Genomic DNA, 6,602 nt, shown 5'->3' on the forward strand with positions numbered 1-6,602 from the left:
CATAAAATCTTGGATAAGCAACACAAGTGGCCTAGCTAAGGCTAATTAATAACAATCAGGAAGAGTGACATTTGTTTTCTTTGTGCAGCTAAACATGAAATTAGAAGCGTTATCTCGGCCCCTCAGGCCCCCGGTCGCCATTTTTTAATTGATCCTTTTTGGAAAACTTAGGTCAAAGGTCAGGCAGTGGAACGACAGCTGTGGAGCAGGTAGAGGATAACATTTTGAAAAATTAACTTAAGTGTTGTTGGATGAGTCCCTGACCACATCTCAGATTTGTTCAGTAATTCAAATAAGTCTGACCAATGACAGCTTTGTAGGTGAGAGAATGGGGATGTCCTCTTTCTAGATAACAAGCCATGTCCATGAAGAATTGTGAAAAAGAAAAAAACTTACAGAAATACTTTTTTTTTTCATAATGGGTCATAGACTGGTTGCATTCTTTCTTATGGCCAGCAGGGGCAGAGACAATTAGTTAAAGAAAAACAGCATCTTTGTATTGACTTTAATGGCAAAATGAGTCTGCTTCTCACTTGATTTATTACTTCAGTAAATGTTGTGAGTTTCAAGTCCTCTTCCACACACCATAAACTTCATTTTGTAGTCCATTTTGAGTAAAATAGATGATAAAGCAGGGTATGCTTCAGGGTGTGGCTACCCTGTGAATGACAAAACACCGGAATCACAAAACTCAGACCAAACTGTCATATTAGGTAACGCTGATCAAATATGAAACAATATTCTGTTGCAGCATAGACTGTTCTCTCCTCAAATGTTTTTCAGAAACATCATTTCATGTATTATGTAGCTGTATTACGAGAACGTATGTGCCATAGTTCAGGCCTCAAAATGTTTGTCCAGAAACCACAGGGTTACATCGCGATGGAATTAGACCCAATTCTTACAAACTCAGACAAAGTTAATGACTAGCTGGTAAAGAAAGTGAAACATCAAGCAGCTTAAAAAACAAATATTTCTCTCAGTAGTTGGTGGAGAGCAGAACAAACCAGTTCTAACTAACATGCACGCTTCAGCTTTGTAAGACAAACAAAATGCCTGGATTGTGTGGAATTGTTTTGACATCCCTCTGCCCTCTAGTGGCCAGAATGTATAATTAGTATTACTTAAATTGTATAGCCTACATATTCATATTTTATAAGAAATGTTCATTACTTATCGTGTAATTAAACTTCTTATCGCGTAAATGTCTGCTAAAGTTCTGTTTGTAGAATGCCTTAAAATCCCTTTAAACAAGGTTGTGTCATAATGTGGGTGGTCAAATCAAGCACCCCTCATCACTGTGCTGTGGTTGTGGGTGGTGATGGTTCAGGTGTTCTCATTCACCCATGGGTGGCTGAGGGACAGTAATAGCCCTTCATGTTTTTCTTTGTGCAGCCTGTCAAGTCCGTGCTTCATTAAGTGTCAATCTGTCCCTGCATTTGTCTTGTTCTTCTATCATTGTTTAAGCCTCATTGCTCTTGCTTTACACCCTGTCTCCTCTCCATTTCTGTCTCTCATCACCCTTTCACACCATTCCTCTCTCACTTGTTTCTTGTCACACACTCTCATGGTGTAACATTGTTTCTTCACCCCCCCCTTTTCTTTCATTTGCTTTTTTTTAAAATATCTATAATTTCATCTTTTCATGCCCAGTTAATGCTAACATCAGCACACTGAGGTGTAGCTGCATTGAAGTGTCTGCATAAAGCCCCCCTCCCCTTTCCCCTTCTTCCCACAATGCCCTCTGCCTCTCAGCCTAACCGACCGACGCAGAGTTTCCTGGCCTCTGTTCAGGAAATTGCCGCTCCAAAGAAGGAGGAGGAAAAGGAGGAGGAGGAGGAGGAGGAGGAGGAGGAGGAGGAGGATGGAAACTTAGAGACGGCTGCTTTGCCTTGGATACAATAATAAAACACACACACACTTACTCACTCACGCACACATTCAGAGAGTGAAGAGAAATGCACACACTGCCTGCCTTTGTAATCAGTCTGGATGTCTGATATCAGGACATAGTGTGGGAAAATCTAGACATTTTACATTCTTACCTATTAACCTATAATCTGACAAGATGTTTGATGGCCAACACGTTGAACAGCCATTTACATGACGTCCATCCCTCTAACCCTTCTTCCTCTTCTCATCTAGCTAACATTTGTTTTACTCTCACCTGCCTGTCACATCATCTTCCTGTCCTGTTTCTCTTTAATAACAGTCCCACTGTCTCTCCACTCCATCCATCTGTCCATAACCTTTCTTTCTCGTGATCCTGTGGTCCTCAGCGGTGAAAGAAGAATTGCGTTTTTCCTCTCTGGTGTTCCTCAGTTCTGGTGACTCAGTCTTGCCTTTGAATAACAGAGTTCCCTTCTTCCTTTCTGCAGAAGCGGCCAATGCAGTACGTGTTTTTTAGTGTATACACACACTAACTTTTGATCCCTTCAACAAAGAGAGGAACACAAACAGCAGCATGCGAGTGTTTCATTTATGCTGTGCAGATTACAGAATGTTCCATAAAGAATCATGATTGGACTGTTCTTACTACAATGTTTCTCGGGGGTAGAGTCATTGCGTTGGCTTGCACCTTGGACATTTTATCAAATAACTTTAATTCTGGTAAATTTTCATCTGTATACTAATGATTTGACCTTCTAAGCTCCAACACCAGTAAAACCTCTGAAATCTGGTCACCTAAATGAATGCCATTTTTTCTTTTGGGAATCTTGGACGTCTGAAATAATTCCTTTTTCTCGGCTCCTTTAATAGGCTTAGTAATACATAATACGTTTAGTAGTAGGAAAGGTAGAATGGCTATTATAAACATGATACCAAAGTTCACATAGGCCCTGTTTAAACTCATTTCTACATGTCTTTGTGCAGATTCTGAATGGAATTTTGATCTTTGCGAAAATGCTTTGGGTTGAAGTCAATGACAGTAAGTAATTAGTGCACAGAGTTTCTGGGTCTGTGAAGTGAAACCAACGTAACCTGCATTTTTTCCTTATGACCAACTAAGCATTGTTCATCTAAATATGATACTATACTGTACTGTCTATTTCTCTCTCTTTTGTTTCAGAAATATATTGTAGTCACTGTTTAGCTTTAATAGGATACAATTTCTGACCTGACAAGCCGCCATTTCTTCCTGCTTGAAAATGGAGTCAAAGCTACCAATCACCTGCACGTCACCAACCCAGCTCCACGTTTCGATCCAAATATGGTCTTCTGGTTTCAGATAAACAAAATGTCAGCAACCATAATAATGATAATGGTGACGTCACGGAGGGTTGAATGAATAAGAGTTGATTAAAGTTGCAAGATAAAGAAATAACTAAATGTGTATGTTAGTATATTAAATGAATCATGAATAAAAGGGGCAAAAATAAAGAGATAATAATCGGATTTCATTTAGTTACATTACACAGGATCTCCTCTTTGTAATGTCGATGTCTGTTCAGGAACAAAACTCTAGGCTACAAGTGGCTAACACACAAAATTACTATTATTATTTTATGAACAGGGAAGAATCTAGTGATGCAGATTACTGGAAGGATCCTTCCACCAGGCATTCCGGCAAATGCCATCTTTGCCTTTTGGTTCTCTCCTCGCTGATGCCAACTGGGTTTCCTCACTCCTCACACCACGAAAACCACAAGGCCTTGATCCACACTTGGCATCTAAATACTCACACACAAATGCAGACAACCAATGTGTAGAGAGTCTGTATGAATACACACACAAAACTATAGCCCAAGACACACAAAAATGTACATTCACACACAGAAACAGAAAGTTTGCTAATCCACTCTGAAACAACCAAATCACTCAATGAGCGACTTACAGACGCACACACACTCACGTACACACATACAGACACAATCGGTGTAAAACCACGACGCAGTAAGCCAGAATACTCTTCAGATGACGTACATCCTGCCCTGCCACGAATACCCCTCTAAGCTCCCTTCTCTGTCAACACTGGTGTCTCCCCTTTTGCCTCTAGTTGTAACTTGTTGGCAGCCGGTTGCTATGACAACACTAGGTTGCCGTGACAACAGTGGTAAGAAAGTTACATAACTGAGGGATGACCAGCTCTCCCCCACCATCTTTCTGAGGGTTTGGAGGTTGGTTTGGATATTGTACTGGGCTCTGGGACAACACGGCCAAATCACGCCAGACAGGATAAGTTCTGATCCAAAACGAGACATCAGAGGGGAAAAAAAAAAGAAAGTTTCACAGAGGGAGTAAATGACGAGTTGGTTTATGGTTTACAGGCTTGATTCAAACGGCCTGAATGGTATTTTTAACAGACGTTGATTCCAAAATGAGAAATATGTTTGTTGGAAAAATGGTGTGACCGTTGTAAATCAAAGAGACACAGCAGTGGTTTGCAAACTGTGACTCTATAATGGAACATAGTAGTGTCCATGGAATGTACACTATTTTCTGTGGCTCAGCAGCCGTTAGTGATGACACAAAAGAATGATGACTAGTACGCATCCGAAAACTCAATTTATCACTACTCAGTAAACTGTTTAGTGTCTTTTAGTGAAGTTAATAGAACTATGCTTGCCATGCAGACAAAGTCTAAGTCTGACTTGTCAATGAGATGGATTCAAGAAAACACCCACTGAGAATATGCAGCTGGACGGTTTCTCAATGTCTCAGTAATCATGGTAATGAATTTTAGATTTGGCTTATAATTTCTAAACTTTGGGAATGACTTTAAAGCAAACGAGGCAAATCATAGACCTGGAATCAAACACAAATTAGCAACAGCTTGGCACATATCTTAACCCAAATGTTCTGTCTAAACAGTATATATCTAGAACAGCCACCATTACTACTCACACAAAAACATCATGCAAAACCACCTCTCATTAGTCGTTTGGTTAACAAGTGAAAATCAGCTCATTTAATTTGCCTCAAAGTACTTGTTGGGTTACAGTAGTACACAAGGGGTGAAGCAAAAATATGAAAGCTACCTTCATTTTAATCCATTCATTATTTAGGAAATCTGGAGTTATGTGCTATCTGTGCTAAAAATGTCTAGCAACAGTTTTTCACTTGGGGCTCTTTTAAAGTATAAAAGCTTCGTGAAAACTTTTCTCTCTAGTCTTAACTTTAATAGAAAAAGAAAATGATAAGAACAAGGAGTAACTCTGTACGAGGAAGTTTTATGAATACAGCCCCTGGAACTCAACAGGAAAAAGGCACGAGGCGGGGAAGACTAGCAATGTCGTCTGCCACATGTGAGGGAATTCCGTAGGATGTAGGAGAGTTTGTCAAAAGCCTGACAGGGAAACCCTATCATCCCATGAAATTCCTTCCAAAGCCTCTCACCACACACACACACACACACACACACACACACACACACACACACACACACACACACACACACACACACACACACAGGCGTACACATTCTGACACACACACTCACACACACATGCTGAAATGTACAAAGATATGCATTCAGGAGACCTCTCACACATACGCACACACTCTTACACATACACACAATAGAATTAAACAAAAAAACACATCTTAGACGAGGAGGGAAACCCCATGGAAAAAAGATGAGAACGTCAGCAATCCCCACATGTCTGAGGACACCCCTATGGCCACGTGTTGCAGTCCAGAAGGGCGAGTGAGTTGCATGATGGAATGTATTTTGTGTGGCAGGACACATATGGGTCGGGAGCAGGGATTTCCTCAGTCTGTTAGTGGAATGTCGCTTTGCTAATGGGGCTGCAGTTTAAGTGTGTAAATCTGTTCATGAGCCCGGTCATGCAGGCACACACCCTCATCCTCTGGCTCACACTGTCCCATGTCAGAGTATTGTATGCCGCCTGGTAGCAGCGAGGATATGACGGCATGTTTTGGAGCTCTAGATGTGAAAATGATACCCCAGAGAGTGTTCTCTTGTTACCCAAATAGGCCTCAGCTGGCTGCTTCCGTGTATTGTCACCGCAGGGGGGAAGAGGTGGGTGTACAGTAGAGAGGATTGGAAAGGAGTGCAATGGATTCTCTTCAACAACTTAATCAGGAGGGGAAATATCAAAACATGTTTGGGGAAATTATCCCAGAGGGCATAAACTACACTGTGTACTTTTCCCTTTGAGTTGACAGGGGAAGTTGTGTCATGGATTGCAAAGAGAAGGTTATAGTGATTGGACAGGCTTTCCTTGAGCCTGAAAACAGTCATCACAGAACAATCTGCGTCCTATTGACACAGCTGTAGCCTTGCAGGGTTTCCTCTGAAAGGTTCTGTGGACGCAGTGCTTCAATAAACTTTTTGGTTCATTCATTATGAGTAAGACTGTTTTTGCTTTTCTGTCAGGAGTCAAAAAGATTAAAGGAAAAAGTCCTGTGAGCACATTTGGTTCTAAGTTTAGATTCCTAATGAGAAAATTGGTGTGAAGACTAAAATGAATGGGCAGAGAAATAAGTAAGCTTGTTAATGACTGGTTTGTACAGCGTGTCGTTCAAAAGGCAAAAGCGTTTGTAGCAGTTCCAAATGGCCACAATCGAAGGAGGAGTGAAAAGCTGGTGGTCATAGAGAGAGGCCAGACGCAATAATCATTTAAATATAGGCATGTTTG

The 6,602-nt window shown here is 40.9% G+C and overlaps 1 long non-coding RNA gene across 2 annotated transcripts; it reads right to left on the reverse strand.

Annotated features, from left to right (window-relative positions):
• Nucleotides 1-510: 510 nt before the first annotated feature.
• On the reverse strand, nucleotides 511-4,020 carry LOC113746484 (uncharacterized). 2 transcript variants are annotated; one of them, XR_003462913.1, is made up of 5 exons: nucleotides 3,925-4,020; nucleotides 3,540-3,671; nucleotides 3,119-3,219; nucleotides 2,168-2,433; nucleotides 511-659 (listed from the first exon to the last, which is right to left on the reverse strand). It is a non-coding gene; the product is annotated as an uncharacterized LOC113746484 (long non-coding RNA). The 2 variants fall into 2 exon arrangements; XR_003462912.1 differs by having other exon boundaries at nucleotides 3,866-3,982.
• Nucleotides 4,021-6,602: the final 2,582 nt, after the last annotated feature.

The sequence above is a fragment of the Larimichthys crocea genome, chromosome X, assembly GCF_000972845.2.
Source record: "Larimichthys crocea isolate SSNF chromosome X, L_crocea_2.0, whole genome shotgun sequence".
Classification (NCBI taxonomy): domain Eukaryota; kingdom Metazoa; phylum Chordata; class Actinopteri; family Sciaenidae; genus Larimichthys; species Larimichthys crocea.